The following is a 12,305-nucleotide window of genomic DNA, read 5'->3' as shown; positions in this document are numbered from 1 at the left end:
GCACAACACATGTGAGGCAGATTCAGTCACAGCAAAAAACGTAATGAAAGTATAGGGAGGCTTTCTAGGGAGGGGAACTTGGGGAATGTTATTTAGCCCGAGCAACTGCACAGCTCCGAAGAGGGGCTGGGCCTTGGCCTGGAGCCCTCCTGTAAGATGTGCTGGACAGGGAGTGATGGGCTGCTCATGAGCACTGGGCTCCTGCCAAGCTGCTGGGAAGCCAAAGCTCTGCAGCTCTGGGCAGGGAAGCTCCTCTGTGCTGCCTTTCAAAAAAAAAAAAAAAAGGGATCATCCTTGAGGGTTAACAGAGTTCAAATGATGTGGCAGGCCAGCAGAATGGAAGTAGCTTTGAGAAACGGACACGTGCAGAATGTTGTTTACCAGGGTCAGAGCTCTGTTACCATGGGGAGCGACTTGGAAAGTCTCACACTGCTTTCCCATCATCTCATTCCTCCAGTGCTTGCTTTCTGCCTTGTATTTGGTGTCTCTTTCTTGTAGTAGCTTCCTTAAACCAATGAAATCAACCAATTTAATGTATCTGGTATCAAACAACAGATACACAGACTGTTTCATGTTAGAATCCGTGCAAAGTTTAAATTCTTCTGCTCAAAATCTCTGGTTGTGTCCTTCCTTCTGATAAAGTAAGAGAATCACAGAATTCTAGAATGGTTTGGTTTGGAAGGGACCTTAAACATGATCTCATTCTACCCCCCTGTCATGGGTAGGGACACTTTCCACTAGACCAGGTTGCTCCAGCATGGCCTTGGACACTTTCAGGGATCCCGGGGCAGCCACAGCTTCTCTGGGCAACCTGTGCCAGGGCATCATGAACCTCACAGCCAAGAACTTTTTCCCAATATCTAATGTAAACATCCTTCTTCCCATTTAAATGACCCTATCTTTCTAAATGTCACTGAGAAATTAAATTTAGGGACTATTTCTTTATTTTTAAATTGCACATTTAAGTCAAAGCAGACCCACAGACAATGCAGTGTCTCAAGAACTCACACGGAAAATCAGATCCTGTTGCTACACTCCCTTCCAGTCTCATTGAGTATTTCACAGTACAATGGAAGGCCAAGACCAGGCTTCACTTGTGCATAAAGAAGTATTTGATTGATCTCTTTTGCCAACCCATGTTCTCTTTAGTGACTGGAGTTTGTGTGTCATGTCCTGACCCTTCCCCTCCACGAAGTTTGCAGAGTATCCAACGTCACCTAACACCAGCTCCCCCCGCTATTACCTCTGGCAGTGTCCTGAGCTAGGACATTCTGCCACAGGCAGAGGAGCTTGGAAAACATTCCTCATCACGGGTGACAGCAGGAAAATGCCACCAGTTACCCCATTTTTGTCCTCCAAGACATTATTCCTAACAGCAATGGCTGCTGCTCCTCACTGCCCAAGAGGATCCTCCTGGGTAAGAACCAGCTGGGGCACCTTTCACTGGACACGAGATGAAGATGCTGAGAGGTCCCTCTCATGCTGTCTCTGTCACCAGTAGAGCACAACCAGACTCTTCTGATCCAAGGAAGGAGAAGATCTTTGCAGTGGACTTCCCTTGTGTCCCTTAGAGAAATATTTTTCTGCTCCCTACAGGTAGCATAAAGAATTACACATTTACAATTACACATTTATTTCATAGCATCATAGACTTATGGAATGGTTTGTGTTGGAAGGGACCTTTACAGATCATCCAGTTCCACCCCCCTGCCATGGGCAGGGACACCTTCTGTTATCCCAGGTTGCTCCAAGCCCCGTCCAACCTGGCCTTGAACAATTCCAGGGATGGAGCATTCAACACCTCCCTGGTCAACCTGTGCCAGTCTTTCACCACCCTCATCATAAAAGGTTTCTTCCTTATATCTAGTCTGAATCTATCTTTTTTTAGTTTAAAACCTTTCCCCTTCGTCTTGAGTGAAAAAAAGAAATAAAAACCCCTTTAATAACTGTTGTTACAGGACACTATTCCATCTTCTAAAGCCTCTGCATGTAACTGCATGAATTCTCATCTGAGAAGTAGATAATTACAACCCACAGGCTGCCACAGGCAAGGTTGAGACATTAATCAGCTTGGCTGGGTACAGGGCTGTGACTGCAGTTACAGCTCTGCAGAGCAGCAAAGGTGATGGCAAAGTGAAGACAACCACAGAAGATAAACAGCAAACTCCTGCACCACTGATCACCCTGCTCCTAGAAGGGTTTTATTTTCCTTTTTTCCATTTTTATTGGTTCAGTCTCAGAATTAAGCCTCAGAACGACGACATATATTACTGTATTTATATAATATTACTATATTTGCATTTATACAGTTCAATTTTTTACTTTTACCTAGCGCATGTCTCCTGGCTGAGCAGGGAGGACCTTGTCATCTAAACTTCTCAGTTTATTCCCAAAACTAGTTTGAGATAGTGAAAACACTGTCCAGACCTCTGCAGAAGACTGACCTGCATAACAGTATTATACAATAGCTCTTCAGAAGCAGCTATGGCAACTCCAGAATAAGGTGATTTCATTCCACTGTAATTGTTGAGCTTTGTAAAGAAAGCAATGACTTGGGAATGAAGTGACTGAATCCAGAATGCAGCTTCCAGAAGGTAACTGGAATAGTTTTCAGGGGTGGAGGGGACAGACATTAAGCCTCCATGTAAATATTAGTCTCCATGTAGACAGCAGCTTGGGAATAGGAGTGTCCAGTGCAAGCCCACCCTTCATCCTCATCTTGGCCAATGCACCTCATTCCTGAACTGCAGAATCACTGTTACTCAAGTCACTCACCCAAGCACCACCCTCCCACAAGCTACCTTGGCTTCTTGTGCAATACCCAGCTCTGATGCACTCCGTCATCCTGGGATGAAATGTGCTTCCCTGGATTTCAGTACGATAAACAAAGCCCTCTGTATGAGCAGGATGCAACTCTTCTAGAGAACTATAACTGAACTACAAGTAGGACATGAAGGAGAAGATAAAAATACACAATATACTGGATTTAAAAACTACTACTGTCACTATAACCCTGAGGCCAGTGAACCCCCACCAGTGTGTCTGAGAATCCTACATGTAAGGTCTTTCTACATGCATTTATACAATTCAGTTTTACTACCTAGCACCCTGAAATAGCCTGTTTTCAGCCAGTCCTTTATCCTGCGTGCATTAACGAAAATTAGGATCTTAAGAAAGTGTTGAAGAAAGGTGAGGCCCTGGCACAGGTTGCCCAGAGAAGCTGTGGCTGCCCCATCCCTGGAAGTTTTCAAGGCCAGGTTGGACGGGGCTTGGAGCAACCTGGGACAGTGGAAGGTGTCCCTGCCCATGGCAGGGGGGTGGGAACAAGATGAGCTTTAAGGTCCCTTCCAACCCAAACCACTGGTATGGTTCTAAACCCAAACCATGGTTCTAAACTGTTTGGAGCTTCCCCGGATCACAATAAAGGTCTTTTTGGGACCATGACAAGTTCACTCATTTTTCAACATATTATAAAGCAAGTGGATTTGAGTGTTAGTGCTACTTTGGCCTTGACCATCAACAGCCTCTCACTGACAGACATGAGGGATCTCCAAGCATGCACAGCCCCCAGCCATCTTCTGGCTTCCCTGGTATATAACAGAAAGGACCAGTGTTCTGAGATTCTCAGGAACATACCTGATGCACTGTTTTAAAATGGAAAATCATATTTATGCAAGGAATGCTAAGTTTGTAATATTTTTTTAGTTAACTTGAGCTGCAGACACAGTTTTGAGAACATCTGATTTTTCCCGAGTCTCAGTTATGCCAGCAACGAGGCCAAGTCACCCACTTACCCCCCCCTGCAGTGGCTCAGCCTCGCAGGATGCAGGCTGTGAACAGGGTCCCTGTGGCTGGCACCAGCCACAAGGCTGATCCTGCAACTCCAACCATGTCCCAGTGAGCAGCAGATGAGACTTAAAAGGCACTTTCACAGGTTGTGGACAAGCTGTTTTCAGTCACATTTTGTCTATAGCCAAAAATTGTCACAACGCTAAATAAGCTATGAGAGCTCTAAATATTCTCATATTTAAAAGACAAAAAAAACCTCTGATGTACTAGACTGCAAAAATTCTGTTTACAGGACCTTGGTATAAGAAGCAATGGAATTAAGTGAGGCTGTATTACTTGCTGCCGCTACCAATTGATGCAGCAAGCACTTCCAGACATAATAATTACCATATGCGTGCTGTGCTTTACCTCTGAGCTTATTAATTCCATACATGGCAGGTTACAACTATTGATTGCATTAAAACATAGTGATGTGTTACAACAGAAATGCTCCTGCTGCAACACATCGTTGCACAAACTAGAATGATCCAAGTGATACAGAAGCAGCCACCTGCACCCACCAGTGGACAACTTGCAAATGGTCATTTGTACATCCCCTCCTAAACACACAAACACGGTATTGAAAGAGGAGAACAACAGCAGTGAGCTCAGATGCCCAGGGAGAAAATTAGGGGGTCTTAAGAGACAGGTGTTAAACACTGGAGAGATGAAAAATCCCTAGGAGAATGTCCTACCAACATAAATAAATTAATAAAAATAAAGCGTCTCTTTTATTTCTCACTGCAATCTGCCCCACTGAGCATTTGCTAACATTTAGGTTGGATATTAGGAAAATTTCTTCACCAAAAGGGCTGTCCAGCCCTGGCACAGCTGCCCAGGGTAGTGGTGGAGTCCCCATCCCTGGAGGGATTTAAAAGCTGTGTGGTTGTGGCACCTTGGGATGTGAGTTAGTGCAGGGCTTAGGTGAACAGTTGGACTGGATGATCTCAGAGGGCTTTTCCAACCCAAATGATTCTATGATTGCCAACCAGCTCTGCCCTACAAACTCTGGAGTGACCCGAAGTTTGGTGAGTCTCAAAAAAAAAAAAAAAGCATCTGGATTTCTAGAAGTGCATTTGTTTTTTGAAGTTTGCTGAAAACTTGATCTACAATGAAAGATGATGACATCCAAATAGCATCTAAAAAGAGTGGTGTCTACCTTGCCATTAGAAAACTGGCTTTATAACTACATGCAAAACCAGCAATACACTCAGAAACAACTGCACTTGGTTTTTTTGTTGTCATTCTATCTGCATAATTAAAGACATATTTCTATTCAATTCTGGTTAAGCTTCTAAAAATTATATATAACCTGCTTTAAAGACTCCCTGTAAACAACAAGGCAATGTTTACATTTTTAATAAATTTTAATTTACACTCCTCTACTTTAGAACCATATTTCAAACAAGAATACACTGAATTCAATAGGCAAGTCTCATATTAGCATAATTTAACTGCCCTAAAATCATTCAGTTGTCCTAAAATAATAAAGACAGCGGCAACTGTGATGCAAAGGAGCAAGTACAACAGGCAAAATTATCCTGCATTAGTAGTATATTCATACAGGGTGAAAGTGTGTCAGCAATTTCCAGAAACCTTTAAAAGTAGGAAGGAGCCTGGCATTTTTTTTTTTCCCCTCAGCAAAAGCACTATAAACAAGGCACAAAGAGTTAATACATCCTTCCTACTTCTGAGAGCAGGAATGGGCCCGATTTCGTCAGTGAGGTTTGGCAACGTGTGAAATCCTGTAACCAATTCCATTTCCTGATAAATGAACGGTCCACAGGGGAAAGTCAGCCAGAGGCTTTGGGAACTGCCGAGTGCTCAGACATGACCGAGAGGCTCCTGGAAGGAGCCAGACTGTCTCTTTGCTTATCGCCGCCCAGCCGAGCGGCACCAGCGGAACGCCGGCGCTGCCAGGCTCCATCCCGGGCCGGATGGAGGCACGGGGCGATGGCGCTTCATCGGCACGTGGGATCCCCCCAAAAAACAAACCAGCACACCCCTCACATCAGACTTTAGGGACAGGGCTGGGAACACGTGGTTGTGTAAAACAGGCGTTGGGACGGGGCTTGTGACGGGTCCGTGTTGTTTATGTGTTTCGGAGTCAAGCGCTAGGAGTGACTCGGTATTCTGGAGTTTAGAATCTTCCCCCCTTGCCCTTCCAACAGGAAAAAGCCAAATACAGAATGATAAATCATTCATTATTGGGTAGATTCTGGCACTAGTGAGGCTTTGAAGGAGGAGTTTTCAGTTGGAGCTGTAGGGTGTGTTGTGTCGAGAGCTGAATGTCACTCTCCAGTTTTAAAACCGTTCCTGGTTTTAAACTATAAATGGATTTTTTGTGAACTTATCATAAATGTGACTGATAGACTTACTGAATGTTAACAGTAAATATCAGCTCTAATTGCAAAATGACAAATGTGCCTCAGCCCAAGCTCAGCCCTGAGTTTCTGAGCTATTTAAATAACAATTTTTCAGACAGAGTTAATCTGGATGTTTGTTCACTTTTGTATTATTACAAATCAATTCACAACTCACAATACTTTTATAGGAAATTTGAGTAGCTTTACACAAACAGATTTGAACTTCCAAAAGTCTAAAATTTGAGCTTGTAAAAAAAGAATAAAATATTGCCAGTCTGATGACCCCTGAAGGGAAGTTAAAACAAAGAAAAAAAAAAAAAGCTCAAATAATAACTTCAGGCCCTTCATTACCAAAATCCTGGGTAACTTTTCAAGTGGCTTGCAGGCTTTTAATAGCAACAACGTCTGCAATTGATTAGCTCCCCCAGCACAACCAGATGTCTCGGGGACAGGGAGAAAGTACTGTGGGTTTGGAGTTTCCTGGGATGCAGAACATCCTATCACTGAAAGACAAAACATCTGAAATGCAAGGTGAGGAAGCTAAACAAATATTATGCTTGTTCTCAAAGTGTCTGAATCCAGTTTTACTGCATTTCCTAGTTCTTTGGAAAGCCCAGGATAAATTCTTTCTTGCTCCCAAGGAAACTGCTACTCACTTGACTCAGTCTGCCCCCTTATCACACCCACCACTATCCATGGCTCTGCTGGGATCTTGGGTGCTTTCTGCTCAAGGCTGTGACAAAAGCCAACAAAATAAAAAAACCCCAGTTCTCTATATTCACTATCTACCCAGGTCTGCAAAAATGGTACTTGGTCTTGGAGGAACATCAAAGCAGGACTTGAGACATAATACCCACTCTTAGACCAAACAAACTCCCCATTCCCACTTCTCCTTCCATTACTTTACTCACGTTAATTATTGCACCCTTTAGCCCTCAGATGAGAAAAGCAAAGGGAATAGCCGAAAGGGATACAAGAAGGATCTGGTCTTCTTTGGAGCATTTGGATATTTACAAGTCTGATGCCTTTAAAGGATCCTTGATCCTTTTTGAGCTACTGCTCTGCTTCAACCAAATACTGAGATGACTTGACATAGAACATTGCATAACAAGCAAGAAACACTACAGCAGGAAAACAAGTAGTCTTCTTTCTCCTCTCTTCAGGTTGTGGCTTTAAACTGGGGAATAACACTGCAGGGTATGGAGTGCCATGGACTGGTTGACATAAGTAAAATGCAGCACTGCAACATTAGCATTTCTATCACAGAATGACAGAATGGTTTGGCTTAGAAGGGACCTTTAAGTTCACTTTGTTCCAACTCCACAGGCAGGGAAATCTATCGCTATCCCAGGTTGCTCCAAGCCCCATCCCACCTGGCCTTGAACAATTCCAGGGATGCGGCAGCCACAGCTTCTCTGGCCAATCTATGCCAGAGCCTCATCACCCTCACAGCCAAGAATTTCTTCCCAATATCTAATTTAAACCTATAACAAGTAGTCAAAACACATCGAAGGGATTTAGGCATCAGTGTCTTATTTCAGTTATAACCTGTAAAATAAATCGCTCATCAAAAAGGATGGTTAAAATGTAAACTATTCAACATGGGAGCTTGCAACAGCTGAATGGGTTTGGTGTGGGCAACCAAGACCCACTCCCAGCTCCTCTGAACTGCCCATTCACTGGTTAACGGGGCTCCATCGCCACTTCAGCCCAGGTGGTAAAGCTCAGGAGTTCACAGTCTCAGTTTTCCTACTCTGTTCACACACAGCACAGGAAGAAACACAAGGACCTCATGCCATGAGACCCTGACCAGGCTGCTGACCATCGCAACAGCTCAACTTTCTGAGCTACTGCGCAATCAATGCGACGCCTGCAGAACAGCAGCCAGGGAAATACAGGAGAGGGCAGGGAGAAGTGAAGCGCAGTCCTTCTTCCCTCCTAATTAATACCAGTCACTGTGAGCCACATGCTCCCCACCACGGGACACGCAAAAGTCTTGGGTCCTGCCTGGTGTCCTGCTCACATCATGCCTGGTGGCATCTCGTAAGCATGAAGATATAGCTTGACAAACTTAAGAATGTTGGAGCCAACAGCAAAACTCTCCAGTGAAAGCAGGATTTTCCCCATGCAAATGAATGCTTCAGTGACTAGGAAGAAAACAAGGCTGAAGTTCTCAATTTATTCTTAATCTGAGAAGAAAAGCTTTATACAGCGCTCTAAGTCGAAAGCATGATTACTATTTTCTGTTCGAAGGGATTTTTGGCTGCTTTACAGTAAGAAACTGATATTACATGAGAAACAGTTTAAAGATCAGAGATTCAAGAGTTTGCTAATGCATATTTTCCTATGTTGATGCTGCAATGATGTTTATATTACTCTTCAATAGGGAGGTGTCAGAAAAGCATTAATATGTTTTTAACTGTGTGCCAGGCAGACAAGCAAAATAAAATAGCTGTTTTTTCTTTTTTCTTGTTCTAGTCAACAATGCCAAAAGTTACTGTTTATTTTTCTCCGCCCCCATGGAAGAATTTATAACCACTGAAGTAAACTGAAGTTAAAAAGCTGTTTTTAATCCCAAAATTGAATGACAGTCGCTGTGTAAAAGCAAACCTATATTGTCTGGGCTCTCAGGAACATTCACATTTGAAAAATTAAGTTTCCTGGATTCGTTTGAGGGGTGGGGATTTTTTTTTTCTTTTTTGGGTCCCTTTTCCCCATAATGCTAGGAAAAAAAAAAAATTAAAAACTGTGATACTGTATAATTTTCACATCTGTAAGAAAACTGGGAAAAGGTGGAGAGCACATCCCCTTTTCAAGCAGCCTTGAGAGTAACATGTAAATACAGTGTCGGTTCCAGCGTGAGTGAACTCTCTTTGGGAGTGCCAAAGAGAGGTTGTGAATGCCACAGTGCACACCACTGGTGTTGGACCTGGCAGCACTCAAACAGATAAAATACTCAGCTGTAACCCAGACCTTGTGTGCAAAAGGACTCCTCTTACACCACACCAAAGAAACCCAAACCTTAACCTGCATGTCAGTCAAAATCCATGCAAACACTTACGGGAATAGGTATCCGTATGAAGAGTTCAGGTTGGGGGGGTTTTTTCACATGAAAGTATTAAAGCAAACTTTGAAAAATAAATAAATAAGCTTTATAAGTGACTCACCAACACTGCCAGCCTATGCCAACATTTCAAACATCTTGAGTCCAGCAATATGAAGCACCCTGGATTGTAAATTTCAAGGCAAACTACATTTCCAAGGACTGAAGCAAAATTTATTTCTCCTTCCCAAAAGCCTCTAAGTTAACTGATTTCTTCCATCTTACCTGAAGGATGCTTCTGAAAATGAAGTGTTGTTAGTATTCAATCCAACTCATCAGCTGTATTTGCATTACACGTAGCTACAAGCAAGGCTCTCTAAAGACTGCTGAAACCCACTTCTAACCAAGGAACAACAGGATTCACCACATTTTAAAAGACTTTTGAACAAATAAGCGTTCAAAAGCCTTGTAGATGTGACACCTGGGGACATGGGTTAGTGGCGGCCTCTGCACTGCTGGGGGAACAGCTGGACTTGATTATTTTAGAGGGTTTTTCCAACCTAAGCGATTCTGTGATTCTACGACTTTAAATCCACAGATGTCAAAGCAAATTTACTTTGGCCCTTGGCATTTTCAGTGTTAAAGGAAAGCAATCAGGTATACAAGTAAGTTTTTTTGTTGCCATGCCACACGTTCTACGTAACTACTCAGGTCTACCTCCTATCAAAGACACATTTCCGTGGATTATCATATTAATGCTTAAAAGTGAGGGAGGTATTTATTTCTGAACTAAAACTCCAAAGCTTTCATTCCCTTCGGGGATAATGCAACTATTTTTCTTTCTGTAAGTTTTTAAAACGCACAGTCAAGAGTTCCCATACTATGCATTATGTCAGCAAGTATCTAACTCCAAGCACTATAATAATCACAGTTTTTCCATAACATTTTTCACGTACTTTAGATCTTGCCTACACACAAGTTTGCACCATTTAATTAAATAGATTTAAATGATATAAACTCTTGCTTGGACGCACCTATTATAAAGTGGTGTCATTCAGTTTAGTTTCAGCTCATTCTCAACAATTTAAGTAGCCAGGCTTACATTAATAGAAAAGCACCTGCATGAGGGTTTGCCCTGGCTCAGACAGACAGACAGGTTTATAATCCCACTGTAAGATCAGGCAGAGTCAGCTGAGTGCAGACACGTCTTCGGCTGCTCACAGTTTCACGATGATAAGTTGTTTTCTGACCACAAAGCCCATCAAAACTTTCAAGATGATTTTTTTTTCCCCCTGGAATTTTGATTACCCAAAATAATATTTCTCAAGGGACAAGGAGCATATTCTTTTCTACTCGAGATCTCTGAGAACAAATGCTTTCAAAAGAAATGTGAGTTATTGTCCATCACTTACAGGTCAGCTCACGGAAGCAGGGAAGTCTGACATCTTAATTGAGGGTATAAACTGTCAGAAGGAAATATACAATCCATAAATATTCTTATTCTTAGCATATGGTTGGTGTTTTGGAAAGGCCCAAAAAGCACTCTGTTTAAAAGTTTCTTACACTTCTCTCACTAATCTGATCTTCTTCAGGTTAAGGGTTAACAGCAGCTGAGGGTCAGCAAGAGGAAGTCTGTGTTATAGGCGCCTGCCTAGCGTCAGACCTAAGGATGTATTAGACACAATCAGCTTCCACTATAATAAGATCTTTGACCTTTCAGCCAGATGGGAAAAAAAAAAAAAGATAAATATCAGGAAGAACTGTATGAATTTATTTTTTAAGGAAGTTTTCTGTCTCTCCTGCTTAGTGCTGTGCCCTGGAGATCTGTAAAGGAGTTGCTGGTCTCTGTAACTCCTCTGTCCCTACCTCTTTATGGTGTCACACAGAGTTAATTTTTTGCACTATTTCACACAAACCCAGGCAGCAAGGAACTGTTACAGCAGTAAAACAAACACAAGAAAGCTGTGTGCAGTTTTTAGAGCAATTACAGATCTGCCCCAAGGTTTAATTTAGATCATTAAAGACCATTGGTCTGCATCGTGAATCCATTACCTGGCCATGGACAAATAACAAGCACTCAGGACTATGGACAGCAGGACTCCAGGAAAAAAAAAATCATCACGAGCAATCCTAATAAAAGGTGGGGCAATGGGTGGTCTGTTGGGATCAACAGAGTGCATATATAGGAAACTTTAACCATTTCCTTTGCAATCTGTGATGCTGTGTGAGTGCTGCCCATGTCCTGCCCCTCGGTGTGATGGCACAACTGACTGTTGAACAGATATCAGTTCTCCTCCCTGGGAGGAGCATCTGCAGAAGCAGGAAAACCATTCTAGAGACAGCTCAGTACCCAAATCAAGAAATTTCTTAGGTTCCTTCAGTAGCGGGGACTTCACATGTGCTTTCTTTTATGGCTACTCCTCTTTCCAGATTTTCCATGAGCGCAAGTCTGAGGAGGAGTGGCTGAGTGAGCTGGGAGGGCTCAGCCTGGAGAAAAAGAGGCTCAGGGGGAAACTTCTCCCTCTCTCCAATTCCCTGACAGGAGGGTGGAGCCAGGTGGGGGTCGGGATCTGCTCCCAGGGAACAAGGGACATGACAAGGAGAAACAACCTCAAGGTGTGGTAGGGGAGGCTTAGATTGGATAATAGGGAAAATTTCTCCATGGAAAGGGCTGTCCTGCCCAGGGCAGTGGTGGAGTCTGCACCCCTGGAGGGATTGAAAAGCTGTGTGGATGTGGCACTCTGGGACATGGGTTAGTGGTGGCCTTGGCAGTGCTGGGGGATGGTTGGACTTGATGGTCTTGGAGGCATTTTCCAACCTAAATGATATTCTATGAAAATACCTAAGCTTGAAATCCCCTGTTGAATTCACTGCCACCTCAGTCAACAGCCACATTATTTTTATGACACTTTTGGTAGCTGAACTTTTGGTGCTGGTGCTGCTTCCCAGGGTGATGTGCTCGGGACACAAAGGTGCTCTGGTCCAGGTCCCAGGCAGTATCTGCTATAACTCTGATGACAATTTACTCTTGCCCTGTGCTCTGCTGCCTCAGTGATTAGGAGCTTTCT

At 43.2% G+C, this 12,305-nt stretch overlaps 1 protein-coding gene across 3 annotated transcripts in view; it reads right to left on the bottom strand.

Moving 5' to 3' along the window:
* Positions 1-12,305, bottom strand: part of DYM (dymeclin) — a 215,479-nt gene that overhangs the window by 18,038 nt on the left and 185,136 nt on the right. The gene's annotated exons all lie outside the window — the stretch shown is intronic.

The sequence above is a fragment of the Lepidothrix coronata genome, unplaced genomic scaffold, assembly GCF_001604755.1.
Source record: "Lepidothrix coronata isolate B3197 unplaced genomic scaffold, Lepidothrix_coronata-1.0 Scaffold77, whole genome shotgun sequence".
In the NCBI taxonomy this organism is placed as follows: domain Eukaryota; kingdom Metazoa; phylum Chordata; class Aves; order Passeriformes; family Pipridae; genus Lepidothrix; species Lepidothrix coronata.
The sequence above is the reverse complement of the archived record's forward strand: the minus strand, read 5'-3'. Positions and strand labels throughout refer to the sequence as shown.